Source organism: Aedes aegypti, chromosome 2, assembly GCF_002204515.2.
Source record: "Aedes aegypti strain LVP_AGWG chromosome 2, AaegL5.0 Primary Assembly, whole genome shotgun sequence".
NCBI classification, from domain to species: Eukaryota; Metazoa; Arthropoda; class Insecta; order Diptera; family Culicidae; genus Aedes; species Aedes aegypti.
This window is the reverse complement of record NC_035108.1, coordinates 91,831,310-91,846,580: the sequence shown is the minus strand read 5'-3', so window position 1 is coordinate 91,846,580 and position 15,271 is coordinate 91,831,310. Positions and strand designations below refer to the sequence as shown.

General features: G+C 35.2%; 1 non-coding gene across 1 annotated transcript; it reads right to left on the bottom strand.

The window, feature by feature from the left end:
• Positions 1-508: 508 nt before the first annotated feature.
• Positions 509-580, bottom strand: Trnae-cuc. Its single transcript has one exon. It is a non-coding gene; the product is annotated as a tRNA-Glu (tRNA).
• Between the last annotated feature and the right edge of the window lie 14,691 nt (positions 581-15,271).

Here is a 15,271-nt window from a genome sequence, read left to right as displayed (position 1 = left end):
AACAAGCGCTTTGTACCATTCTTTGTTGGAATGAAACCTAGTACTTCGATCCGAATACAGGTTGAACAAGATTCATGACGTGATTCGATTAGGTGAGGGCTCAATTAAGTACCTGCCCATAAGTTTGCCTTTCTAAATCACAACGAATGCCGTCTAAGGTTGATGAACTCATTAGTAAAAGGACTAAAAGTTCTTTGATTCTACTATCGTACTGAAAAAGTAGTTCGTGACTAATACAGAACAAGTTTTCCTAATATGGAGATTTGATTTGATTATTTTTATGAATAATGAATATATCTGAATCCACTGTCCGATTGGTCTGAAATGCTTGACTAGTTTTCAATTATGACTCAATTTTTCATGTAGGTAACGCCAATCCTTCAGAAGCCGGCAACTGGCCTGTATTTGTATTGTAACACTGTTAAAAAACGAGCGAAACCATTCTGCCAGCGTTTCTTGGACCATACATATAGAAGAAATCCTTACTATCATCACTACGAAAAAAAGTTTCCCATACCGGGAATCGAACCCGGGCCTTCCGGGTGAGAGCCGGATATCCTAACCACTAGACAATATGGGACTTGTTGAGGACCGCAACATCGTTTTCTATTGGTTTCCATTTCCTCTAAAGCAATAATAAATCATTACCCCAAAAGTTAAATAACCTTTCCATTTAAACGGTTTTGGCGCGAATTAGCATAATTTTGCTATTCCTCTTTGTTACGCAATTATGGTAAATTAGCGAACAAAATGCGACTAGGCTTTTCACCTTTTCCCGGGCGAGCGAATATTGCTCATAGCGAGTCAAAAGCGTAGGTACAAAATTTACACCCACACATGGTTAATGTCCCTCAAATGAGCGTTGTCTCGCCGTCAAAGTTTCCTTTTGTTTAGAATGTTACCATCATTGCAGTTGGGTCCATTATCTTTGGGAAAATACCATCGCATGTGGCGACCGCTCGTAACGAGGCAGAAGCATTCTAAAAAGTGTTTGCAAAATGAAATAAAATCAGGAAGCGGTAGCTCGGCGGTGGGGTTTAAATAATAAATTTACGGTAGGGTAAACGCTCCCCTAGTGGAGGTAGCTCCAACAGTGGAGGTAGAGAGTTTTGAAGAAATGAATGACCATGTTTCATTTTTCTTTGTTGAACGATGCTTATATGATTCAACCTCCAACATGGCTGGCCTGAAAGTTTGTCTGAAGATCAAAAGCTTGTTCTTAACACAATGTTTTAATTTTCTGTTAATAAGTGGATACAGACATTTTGTATATTTGTTACATATGGCTTGAATGCCCTCAATGTGATTTTAAAGTTATGTTTTATCTATCATGAACCCTAGATCAATAGATCAATTTACAGTGTTTTTATTTACATTTGCCCACTATTTTATTTTGTAGATATCCTAGTAATCCCAACAAACATTTTACCTCACTGTGGAATCGTCACCAAAGCCAAAATTTTTAATACATGCATCGAAAATAGAACTTAATTTTCATTTTTCCTTAAAATTTCACCATAATCGATCGAACGATGACATTTTGAATTTTGAAATTTCCCTGTATTGTAAAGGTTAAACTTATGTATTTCATATTTTAATCGACATATTATCGTTGCTTCTCCTTAGTTGATCAACTATTGGTACACTATCCCTAAAAAATTCAACATGTAAATCGAATTCGTTGTCGCGATGAGCTGGTGTGCGCTGACGTTTGCCATTCTTTCGTCCATTATGCGATGTGAGCGGTGCGTTTTTGTTCTTGTGCTTTCAAACGAAAAAAAAATCCGTTCGGCCATCAGCAGAGGCGCCAAAGTTCAAGTTCAATGTTTGGATTGAAAAACCCCGTGTCGCCGTATCTTTTTCGTACGCTTTCTGTGTGTTTCAGGTGCATTTTGATTGATGGCATATAGGACCACTTGTGGAGTTCGTTGACCGACCCAGTGGGGTTGATTTGAGTTTGGAGGAGATTAAAAGATAAGAATTTAATAAGAGTAAGGTGGGGCAAAAGTTCGACCTTAGTGGTATAATTGAAGTTTCCAGAAAACCAATAGCAGTTGAAACAAAATAAATACCATACAGTGAACCTTCAACATATTGGCTATAATTTTGCTGAACATACATGTGTACAAATATTTAGCCATTTTTAGTTATAACAGTTTCAAAATTGATTGTCTTAAACAAACTTTTGCCCCACCGGTGGGGCAAGAGTTCGAATCTAGTATGGGGCAAAAGTTCGCTGGCTAAAACACTAAATATTCATACTTTTATGACAGGCATACTTTATACCAGCCGTAAACTTATGTTTGACAAAAAATACACACTAAAGTTTCATCAAAAAATTGCCCAAAACCAGGTTAATTGTAATATACCCAAAAATAGCTGTTTAACGCAAAACTAAGTGAAAATGTAAAATTTTGGTGATATTTTTCGCACGATCAGGCAAATATTGCTAAATTTGAAGATAAAATGTGGATTTTGGGCAATTTGATTTTTTTTTCCGTGATTTTATACATGGATCGAACTTTTGCCCCGCTGATTCGAACTTTTGCCCCACTATGGGCCAACAATTGTTTCCAAGCATTTATGCAAAAACTAATACACTTCAAAGCATCCTTATGGTAGGTCTAGTAACGCCCTTACATAAAATGTTGAAAATGATTTTATCTTTATTTGGTTCCGTGAAACGAAAGTTTGACCAAAAATTACAATATTCACGTCAAAAAACAACAAATAGCCATAACTTTTCCAAATCTCAACCGATTTTTATGATATTTGGAGAACTTCTACTTGAACAGAATTCGAATCACCGTGACATTTATAAGTTTTGTTTTGAATTGAGTTTTAAATCTTAAAAAGAAACTCTTATCCCACTCGAACTTTTGCCCCACTTTACTCTATTCCCATAGCAAAGGAATGACCTCTCCCATAACGGTGACCCCCGAAAAAACAAAGTCGGTTAATAATAATAAGAAATCATTTTATTGGCAAACTGTAGGATCCCCCAGTACTGGACACTTTAAGCCACTGAATTTATAATAAAAAAATGATTTTATGCGATCCTGTTACCCATTTATGATAAATATTATCATTTTTATAGAGAACACAAAACAAATTGAAAATATAAAAATGAATTATGGCATTACATTTTGTTGATGTATTCCAGAACAAAATTGGCGTATCATAAAACGTGGCTTCCAATACACGAAACAATCTGGGAATGGCTCAATTTCTGTAAGTTTGTAAATCTTCAAATGTTTTTTTTTCTCCAGGAATAGTATTTTATAACCAATTCAATGCATTTGCAATATTTTCAGAACAATTTGATTTTTAATTAGTTTGCAAGATGTCCATTTGAAACCTATTTTATATATGACGAAAAATAACCCATTTTACGATGTTGTTCTGAGTTTTCATTCTTCTTATTTTTATTGCATGTTTGATTCCATGATAGACGAAATCGTTGAAAAATGAATGTATATTGAGACACTAGTGCAAAAATTGCAAAGATATCATATAGCAAATCAAGCTGTTCGAAACTGGGGGACAGGAGGTGCTTCACCAAAATTGTAGTTTGGCCACATTTAGTTTCAATACTGTACAAAATACATTCATATATCAAATTATGCTAAATTCAATCATGTTTGCGTGATCCAAACTACAGTAATACCTTCACACTAAGGAAAAATTTCCGACTTCGGTGATTCGTTTACCGAAATCTCAACAGCTGAACCGTCGGTAATCGATTCGGTAAACGAAACAATTAGCGACACATCTGAAAGTTAGGACAAGAGCAGCAACTGTCAAATTAACCGACTGGTCGGTAACGTTCAACGAGTGGTTTGTAATTTATTTTACAGAATAACTGTGTTTTTATTGTGGAGACGAATTAATCTTATTAAGAAACAACAAAAACCATATTTTCTATTTCATAGTTATATATTTTATTGGGAAAAATCATTTGTTCGGCCTACTCTTCCTCTTGTTGAAGCTCGCGGTAATCCGGTAAATCAGGATCCCGTGGCCAATAAACGTCCATCTGCCCGTGCTTCAGCTGATATCCAGGTTACGTTTTATAATTCCTTTTTACGGAGCAGGATGATTTTACGATTGCATTTGTTTATGTGGTAGGAATCGATCTCTTGAATCGTTTGCCTTATACGTAATTATGTACTGGAACAGCGTTCGATTGAAGGTAGTCATACCTAAACACTTACCATCTGAATAAGAAAACATGTTTTGCCTTGTGAACAGTGAATAAATTGTCACCCAACAACTAAGACATTGTCATCTCCTATTCTTGTTGCAACAATTTTATTCCGCAACATCAGTTTGTCATCATTTGAACAGAATATGACAAAGATCGATCACCACGTGCGCAGTAATTCTCTGGGCTTTGCATTGCAATTTTCGAGAACTTTCTCTGTGTTGGTAAACATTGGCACACTATCAAACAGCATGCATAAAACAAATTTAGTTTTGTGTCTCAAATAACTGATTTATTGCGAGTTGAAAAGGTTGCAATAATGTTGTGCCCTGTGATTGTCATGACAATTTTGCTTCTGATTGTATCCCAAACAGCAAAAGTATAGATAAACGGGTTGTGAGCGACTTGCTTTGTTGTTTGTTTTTCGTCTCCTTGGATGACAATTTGATTCACTGCTTGTGAATATAAGACACCGAATAATTTATCTGCAAGAAATCTTACCATCTAGCTTTGCTCCTTCTATTTGGCATAAATTGTTCGCACGAAATAACAAAAAATTCCACTAAACCACTCAGACACATCCAATCAAGACACAAGAGCTGAACGAAAATATATTATTGCAGATTTGACGTTTCTCGCTGTCCATGTCACCGATCTCGGTAATGAAGGACATGATTTACCGAAATTCAGCATATAATTTTACGGATTTCGGTAATATGGCTGATTTACTGATTAATCAGTAAAATATTTCACCGTGTTCTTAACGAAATCGTGAAAATTCACAGACCTTTTGTCTTTTAATTTACAGATATCGGTAATCGGCCTATAAAACACCGAATCATCAGTAAATTTCTATTTCACCGATGTATTCCGGAAATTTACCGAACTCCGAGTGTCTGGTTAAGTGTGTTGATATATCGTAACTCGATTTTTATTTTCGTGTCGTCATATCGAGGTTACGTTATATCGAAGCAGGATATTTTTTTTTCTTGATTTTGTTAAGATTATTCGATAATGCTTCAAAAATTATATTGTAGAGTAAAGTGGGGCAAAAGTTCGAGTGGGGTAAGAGTTTCTTTTTAAGATTTCTAGCTCAATTCAAAAAAAATCTTAAAAATGTCATGGTGGTTTGAATGCTATTCGAGTAAGAGACTTTCAACCCAAATATCATAAAAAATGATTGAGATTTGGAAAAGTTATGGCTTTTTGTTGTTTTTCGACGTGAATATTGTAATTTTTTGTCAAAATTTCGTAGCATGGAATCAATTGAAGATAAAATCTTTTCAATATTTTATGTAAGGGCGTTTCTAGACCTATCATAAGGTTGCTTTGAGGTGTATTAGTTTTTGCGTAAATGCTTGAAAACAATTTTTGGCCCATAGTGGGGCAAAAGTTCGAATCAGCGGGGCAAAAGTTCGACCCATGTATAAAAACACGGAAAAATTTGCAAATTGCTTAAAATCCACATATTATCTTCAAATTTAGTTCAGACAAATCTGATCGTGTGAAAACTGTCACCAAAATTTTACATTTCCACTTAGTTTTGTGAAAAACTGCTAATTTTGAGTATATTACAATTAACCCGGATTTGGGCAATTTTTTGATGAAAATTTAGTGTGTATTTTTCGTCAAACTTAAGTTTACGGCTGGTGTAAAGTATGCCTGTCATAAAAGGATCGATATTTTGTGTTTTAGCCAGCGAACTTTTGCCCCACACTAGATTCGAACTCTTGCCCCACCGGTGGGGCAAAAGTTCGAATAAGACAATCAACTTTGAAACTGTTATAACTAAAAATAGGTAAATATTTTGACACAAGTTTGTTCAGCAAAATTATAGCCAATATGTTCAAGATTCACTGTATGGTATTTGTTTTGTTTTAACTGCTATTGTTTTCCTGGAAACTTTGATTATACCACTAAGGTCGAACTTTTGCCCCACCTTACTCTACACCTTAGTATTCTATGAGAAAGCACTACCGTAATCCAGGGCAAATTAATCACTGGGGTGAATTTGATCAGGTCGGTACCGAGCAGTATCTCCTTGCAAATATGCCTAATGTTTAGTTGGTATCACAGACATTTCATGTTCTTTAGATCATAGATGCCTGGTGATGATTTTGAACTATTTTTTTCTAAGTTAAGGTAAGTTTTACATATAAATGTTCACATTTTTGGACGCTGTACCGTTCCAAATGTTCTGCCGACATCCATATCCATATCATCGAGTATACCCCATTAGGCAAAAAGACGTTAGGCATAAAGACATTAGGCATAATGGATGTTAGGCATAAAGTACGTTAGGCATTATGAACGATTGGCATAAAATAATTTGCGTGTGTGCCATTCAAAAATCTCCTCATATCGAAAAATGTTCGGGTCCATTTACAAATTGCATTACGTAGATGGAGGTGGGTAGGTGTCCTTACTGTGTAACAACTCATAAAAAATAATGGAAAATTCTTACAAAAACCGTTACGAGAGGGTGAGTTTATTGGTTGGTTATTAATTATTGAATCCATTATCGGAAGTTATGGAAGAAGATTGTTATCATGGACATTCTTAAGTTTAGTTTAATCAGTTTTTGTATGTATCCATTTATATTTGGGATGAGCAAAGTTTAGTTTGGTTTATATTTGCGATGAGCGAGTTCAGTGATGTGAGTATATGACATTTTTTGTTATATTTTTTTACATAATTGAGTTAATTCAAAAGATTGAGATCCATGCAATTATTAGTACTTAAAATGCAAATTATTAACTTGAAGACAACAATCTAAAGTCAAGTCAAAAATTCATGTCATCATGACATAATCTTCAATAATATTCTGGTAGTGTGACGCAAATAAAAGCGTAACATTTCCACTTCGAATCTGCTCATCAATTTAATGTGATGAAAACAGTTCCTTTGCCCTTCTTCCAATAACTTTCGATGGTTCTCAAACAATTATGATCAGCCACATATGCCGAAAGCACCTTGAAAATATTTAAATTTTGTCGAATTTGAAAAGTATACTTTGATTTCGAAGTCAATTTAACAGTCAAGCTCCAATTTAACATATCAGAGTATTCAGCATTTAGCATGGTGTGCATTTTTTTACGGAAATATTTACATCTACGATTCCAATAACTATTAGAACAGCAAGAATCCACAAAACAGCATATTATTGAAAGAAAGTCCCTTTCTTACAGTCATTAAATTAGATGAGATTGACCGTATAAGTATAAAGAATAGCCTATGATTCAAAGAAGGAAAAATATATGATGGAAGTATTAAGAGCGGCGGATTTCACGCCAACTCGACACGCGATTGGCAGCACCTCTTCAGAATTCAATGAAACTTTCTGGATGTCAAAAGTATGTAAAACTAAGATACTTTGCATATTTTGTTTTTTTTCAAAATCGATCTAGACTAACATTTGGAAAGGGTCAAAGTTTTTTTACTTATTTTTATAAACCCGTATAACTCGAAAACGGTAAGAACTACAAAAAAGTGTTGTATGGGGGACTGTCGTGAAATTTCCTGAAGTTTTTGAGAAAAATATTAAAAAAAATAAAAACACATTTTCTACACTGAAAAAAAAAATATTCAAAACTTTAAAGTCGATTTAAAAAAAACGGCCACTTCAGATTTTGATCATCCTTAAGCAAAAAGTTTGGTAATTAAATTTACTAAAAGTCGTCCATACATTGCAAATTGGGCATATTTTAGAGAAAAAAGTTTTTCTAACATCGATTTTTTTAAGTCCCAAAGTTTTTTTTTTACTTTTTTTTATAGTCCTGTATAACTCGAAAACGGTAAGACCTACAAAAAAGTGTTGTGTCAGTGAATCATCGATTTGTTTTCGGCGAGAATTAACGTACAAATAAATTGCCAGATTGTCCGGACGTTTCGGTCGTTTTACTGGCCTACGACCATCTTCTGCGGACTCTAAAATATATTTTTTAACATTTAGAACACATCAAAAACATAAAATTAACACCTTACAATCTTCTAGCCGTTTGTTTACAGTTGTACGGCCATAACTTTTACAAACATTATAATACATAAATTTCTACATACAACATACATACAAATATCTTCTGGTCATGTGTTGGTAATAGATTTAAGCTTAGTTATAATAGAGTTGTGTGCCGTCTTAAAATTGGCAGAGTCTTTCTGTTTGTTTACAACATTATCATCGCCTCGTATCTTAATGTGAAAAGTTTCTGTTATTAATCTAGTGTAGCTATTTGTAACTTTGTCAAGTATTTTTGTCTTGTCAAAGTCGAAAATATGTCCTTCTTCTATAGTGTGTTGTGACAATCCTGTACCAGATATGTTTTTTGTTTTTACATTATACTTATGTTGACTTAGACGTTTACACAAAAATTGACTTGTTTCACCAACGTACGATTTTTCACATGCACCACAAGGAATCTCATATACTACATTTATGTTTTTGTCGTCTCGTCGTCACCAAAGCGGATAAGTACTGTTATATATATATAACATATATTATATTTTTGCTTACTATTAGAGGTTTCCGTTTTCATTCATTCATTTATTTACCTCATGTACCAGTTGCTTGGCCGTATACGCGAAAGCTCTCTGGCTGCGTACGCGAAAGCACAAAATATTCGCCCTAAAAACCTGGCGAAAACAACTGACGTTTCTCACGTGGTCTTATATCAGCATTAGTGGTGCCGAGAAGCACGGTTATATCTTGGCATCATAATGGCACGCTATTTCGCCTTTTCTGGCATTATAATAGCATTATATGCGTATATAAAACTGACATGCATCAAATGATTACCCTATATGCGCATATAATGCTGTTACCGTGCCGCATTATCGTGCTTACTGGTTACTTGGGTACCTCGATATTACACGAGTTTTTTTTTTACTATAGGTTCAGCGACTTCGGAAACGTGGAATTTGTTCTGAATAGTTATTTTCGTTAACATTATGTCCGTGACTTTCAGTTCGTGGCTGGTTCATCTCAGGGGCAAAGTTTGGCCTTTTTACTTTGCACAATTGGGTGAAAACAAACAATAAACTGACTTCAATGGTTTGAAACCGTTTTAGAATTGAATGAAAAGATAGGCACTTCTTAGGATTACTGGGCTATCTTCCCATTGCATGATTCGGAATCATCTACAGGTGATCTGGTGAAAGCAGTCTTATATGAAACCTCTAAATATCAAATATGGCTTTCTATAAGTAAAATGCTGATGCGCTGATAATTTGCCTCAGTTGAATGTTTAACCTCCATTAGTATTATCAATACGTTATTAAATTGCTAAATTCTGCCTCAATAATCCCGAAAATTCTTCAAAACTTCGAGCTGGAAAAACAGTTTTTTTTTTTTTTGAAATTAATGATGTTTACAGCGCGATGCAGTGGCTAGAGCTGTGGATAACTAGATCATAATTTTCACATTTGACATTCCACCCAATCAAATGAGGAATATTTCATTTGAAAAGTTTCATAGCTAAAGTTACGCAAAATTGGAGATTACGCGACTTTAAGTGAATACCCTTAATAATATGATTCAGATAGTACTTCTCTGTATCAGACTCATTCATTTAGGTGGTTTTCATCTTTTTGAGGGTTTGCCATTGCCACATTTTGATCCTTGTTTTATTATGTCATCATCATAAAACAAGGATCAAAATGTGGCAATGGCAAACCCTTCCTCATTTTGTGTCTCGAACCTGCGACACCCGTATTGTTGAGTTGTTGAAGTCCTGCTCCTTTGCACCTTCAGCCACACAGGGTGCCGGTACCAATGGTTGTTATGTACCAGTAGATTGGACTAAAACGTACATTTTTCGATAGAAACGACATGTGCTGTTTTTGGTGGATAGATCGCCTCTAGTTTCATCGATTTGCCAAATTTCAACTTTTAATGTTATCAAAAAGTCATATAAATAATTAAGTTTATGTTAAAAAAAATGCTCCTTTACACCAGTAGTTGCCGTCATGTTCCAGTAGTGGATCAACGGATGGAAGCAGTTTTTAAAATGGATGTATAGAAATGAAGAAAGCCCTAGAGATGTTCTTTATGCTTCATTCGAAAGATATAAGTTGTTGTTCCGAGGAAAAAATGTTAAACTTATGTAAAAATCCATCGATTTGTTTAAAATTCCTTGTATCATTCCCGAACGTCTACTACTGGAGCACTAGCGCAACTACTGGAACACGCGTACCAATAGTGGCTCAAACGATTTTATGTTTAAAAATTAGTTTTATCACTCTTTTTATATTTTCCCATTTAGTAAAGGTTTAAATCTTTCTGTTGACGCTAAAAGATTTCTGTTAAGGATTTTCGTTATTTCGTAATCATTTTTTATAGCTTAGGTAGTCCACTAATGGCACCGGCACCCTAGGATGAATATTATTGAGAAGAAAAGTGACCAATTTAAACCATCACTTTTCCCCGTCATAAAACCTGCGATTGTAGTAGTGAGAAGATTTATTTTTGACACTCTCTTACAATTATATGCAAGCACAAAGCACGTGCTATATCTGTCAAAACACTGGAGGACATTTAAACATGCCCTATATGCAAATGTAGAGCCAATATAGTGCTTATTTAATGCTTGTATGCAGCAATAGGGTTTTTTAGCAGTAGAAGTGCTGTTATTAGGCGTGTAAGCATTTGTGGTGCTATAATAATATATGTATGCATCTATGATGCTGATTAACCCCTCTACCGGCAGCTTCATTTTTTACCGCAAAATTCAAATTCAAATCGTTATAACTTTTTTGTTTTTCAATATTTTTGCACCATTTTTTCACAAGTTCTCAAAAAACTCTTCTAGTTTCGAAATCCGTGTCGATATTAATTATTGGTCATCTGGTTTTAAAGATATTCCGATGTTCCTTGGGGGACCGACATTTTCCATACAAAATGTCTCTGGCGGCCATTTTGTTTTTGATCAATTTATCAAAAAAATAAAATGTGGGCTATATAATGCCAGGTAATAAGGAGCTTCTCTGAAAAAATCATATAAATCGGTTCAGTATTCTTGGAGATATCTGAAAATTACGATATGATGTTTTTTGAAGTTTTTAAGATCTTTATTTGACCAGCATGGTTCCAGAAACCTAAATGGCCATTACTTAAAGACGGCTGCACCAAATTGCTTCATTTTTTCACAACATACTCTTATTAATGTATTGTTCTGAATAGTGAATATACGAATAAGATTAAAATTCTGTAGCCTGAGAAATTAACGGGGGGTTCTAGTTACGAGTCGGTCCCCCAAGGAATTTTGGAATATCTACAAAACCAGATGACCAATGATCAATATCGACACAGATCCTAAAACTAGAAGAGTTTTTTGAGAGCTTGTGAAAAAAAGGTGCAAAAATATTGAAAAACAAAAAAGTTATAACGATTTGAATTTGAATTTTGCGGTAAAAAATGAAGCTGCCGGTAGAGGGGTTAAGGGCTTATTATTAGTGCTTGTGGTTACTTGGGGTACTCAGTACACGATGCGACCGCTAGTGTAACTTTTTTTTTTTGAGTGACTGACGGAAGGTCAATTACGGAAATTATTCCCACAAAGTCAACGGTAGAAAATATATTAGATTATGACATAATCCTGATATAGCTATTGTAAGCCAGTATAAGTCTAAATGAGGCCTGTAGGGACCATATTCTGGTTGAAGTAATTATTTTGCACATCCTTATACTGGCTAATTGAGTGTGTAGTCTGTGTGTAAAGTCATAGCTCAGCCTACTACCACTCTTGGATAACATACGGGGCAGTTAGTCGTTATTCGGGTGCCTGTCATTCAAGTCGTGGTTGGAAAAGGCTGGAGCTCGACTAGTTTGGCTTGTCCTTGTTGGAGGTTCACACTATCACTTAATTCAAGAAAAGATTGTAAAAGAATCCTGGATAGAATTCTTTCAGAAGTCTGTTCACAGCATAATTTGTCTCTATAAAGTTTCTCCAAGAGAAGCTTTTCTCAATGACAGACTCAAGTTCAGTGCTACGACAACATTTGAATGTATTAGGCACAAACAAAATTCATAAAAAAATTTCAACCGAAAAATCTTGACTTATATTAAAAAAAAGCGGAACAACCTTTGCGAGTCAAAGTTTCTTACGTCCCTGACTATGCCATATTCTGCACCCAGAACCCTTAGCATGGTCTCATTCAGTAAATATACCCTCCAGGATATCTGTATGTTTTAGAATTTCTCATCAAGAAATAGACCCATCAACGTTTAGTTTTTATATTTTTATTTGTAATCATCCATGAAAAAAAAACTCTTTATTATTCACTTTATTTCACATTTGCGTAAATTAAATTACTCATTACATGACACATTCTTTCATTCCATAATATTGGTATTCCATTTTTTTTTGCTTCCTTATTTGTCTACTATAATATATGTTTTTTGCATTCGAACACATCTTTTGATTCCCGTTTCATCTTTATTCTTTTGTTTTCGTTTTCCTCTTGCTCTCACTACGTTAGTTTCACGTTTCAGTACAATTCCCAAAAATCACGTTTGCGTTTTGGATCCGCCATTTTTTTTGTTTTTGGCGTTTTTTCCGGATTGAGTTTAGTCTATAGGCCTCGAAAAATTAATGGAAATAAAAATAAAACATAGCAACTCGGTTCTTTTCGCGCTAACTGCCACACATCGAACGAATCTCACTGAGTGTGTCAAAAGATGTGCCCTTTTGGATATTTTATGTTGATTTTTTTTGTTTGTTTCTTTGTTTAAAGTAGTATTATGTAAGAGCTTTCCTTCTATTGTTTTGTTTTCCTGCCAACTTACTGATGTTGCGAAAACAGAGTGTAATACACAGTTGGTTTTGATTTTTTTATACAGGTTTATATTCTCTTTCTAGTTTTGCTATTTCTGTTTCATTCTTCGCTCTCGATAATATGCGGATAAAATTGTTTGCTTTTTACATGTTTGTGACTGTTTGATTTTTTTCCTCGCCTACTGTGATTTCCAGTTGTTTGCGAGTGGTTTAAACACCGAAATCTTCTTTACCGACACTAATTTCTGAATTGATTAGGTTAACTCTTGCTATAGATAGTGCTATTTGACTATTTTTAAAATTTGTCCTTGAATGACATATGGTTTTTGTTTTTTTCAATAAATTTGATTGATTCCGTTGCTTGCAAGTGGTTTTGTGTTTCCTATCGATCGAAATAAAATTGTAACTAAGTTTCGAAGGGAATGCAAAACTGTTATCGTTCAAGGTCGCATCGTTTTACTCGTCGCGCCTGTTCGGGTTGGTTCCGACAGGGCTTTCGGTTGATAGGTTCGCATCGTCGTTGCCGCCAGTTGGTTTGTGTGCTCACCGAATCGGGGATCGGGGATGTTGAAGTGATCGGTGAGATTGCTTACCAGGCGGAAGGAAACCTTCGCTCCTACGCGGGGATCGAAACTCCTTCTTCCGTGGAGGAAATGGAACGCACTGGGCCGCGGATGATCGATCGATGGAATCATCCGGAGTCACTCTTGGAGTCAGTTTTTAAGGTTTGAGACGTTGATGGAATGGAGCGCATGATGGGGATGGGTCCTCTCATCTCTTACCGATTCTTGTTAGTTCGATCCAAAAGAAGAAAGAGAGAGGCCGGCACGCTCGGGTCACGTTCGGGTGGGGCGGAGCCCGAGCTCTGCTTTATCGACATGCACACTTCGGGAAGGTGCCATGAGGTTGATGTTGGAAGTCGTCGTGTTCGATTGAGGAGGAGCGTTCACGAAGTTCTGGAGAAGGGGAAGGAGTTCGTTCCCGTTTGCAAATGTGTCAGTCTAGTAGTTTCTTGCGAGAGAGCGTTCGAAAATTGGTTGAAAGAAAAACAGCTGTTGAAAGTTTTTCGGCTTTTTTTGGTTTTCCTTTATTCTAGACACAAACCAACTAGTGTTTAAAATCATTATTTTTTGAGTGTTTTTCTGATCTCCTCCGGGGTTGTTTTCTTCTCATCGGTTACGAGTTTTGTAGCATAGTTTATTTTTCACAAAGAAGCACTTAAGATTAAAATCTATTAATTGATCAGCATGTGTGAATCATAACTTAACTAAAGGGTTCGAATAAAATTATAGTAATTCATGTGTTTATTTCTCTTGCATAATCATGTCGTTTTTTCTTCATTTTCAATGCTTATCGCTAGTAACGGTTTTCAGTTTACTTTTACTGCATCAGTAGAATGAATTGAACTTGTTTAAATTATAGTTACAATAAATCAAAAAAAATGATTTTTTATTGTTAGGTTTTTCAACATTTTTCGTTTTTTCTTTTATTTTCGTATTTTCTAATCACAGAGAATGTAATCATTTTGAAAGTTATATGCATCTATTTCATAGTTTTTTTTTTGTTTTGTTTTCCTCTTCTTCGTGTTTTTCCATTTACATCTCGTTTTGTAGCTCTTGCGTCGAGGAAACTTGCAACAACTTTCCACTTAAGTAGGTTTATTCAGCTCCGTAGCTTGCTTCGTTTGTTTGCCTTCGTCGCACCGTCAACAAATGTTGCCAGTGTCACGGCGGAATAGTATTACTTCCCCTCTGGTTGTGACCACTGTAACCGTAATCTGTTTGCTTTGCACATATTATACTTATGTTACTTTTCTTTTCCTAATCAAGACGGCTTTCGATTCCCGAAACAACATTTCATTGGACAGTCTCTTAAATTCTTATTATTTTCATTTTAAGTGTTTTGTTTGTTTTCTCGCCGACACTCACACCAACACTCACGCAATCGTTCCGTGCTTTCTTCGCTCTTTCGCGTAACAATCAAACTCGCACACCCACACGCACTGTGTGGGAACAAATAAGAAACAAAAATAGAAAGTAACGAAAACGACAAAAGTGGGAAATCTTCTAGCGACTCAAGTGGATTGAAATTTCAGACAAAACACTTTTTCTACATCCGAAATATGAGTCCGAGTAACAAAATCAGCGAGAAAGAGGGAGAATTATAACACAGCCTTTTTACATTTTTCACTTCTTTTTCATCCTCGATCGCATGACATTACAAGTTTTTTTTTCTTATTCAGAACATCAGATTAATCTCTGTCTAAATTCAGAGTGTATTTGTATTTGCTCGTTCTAGC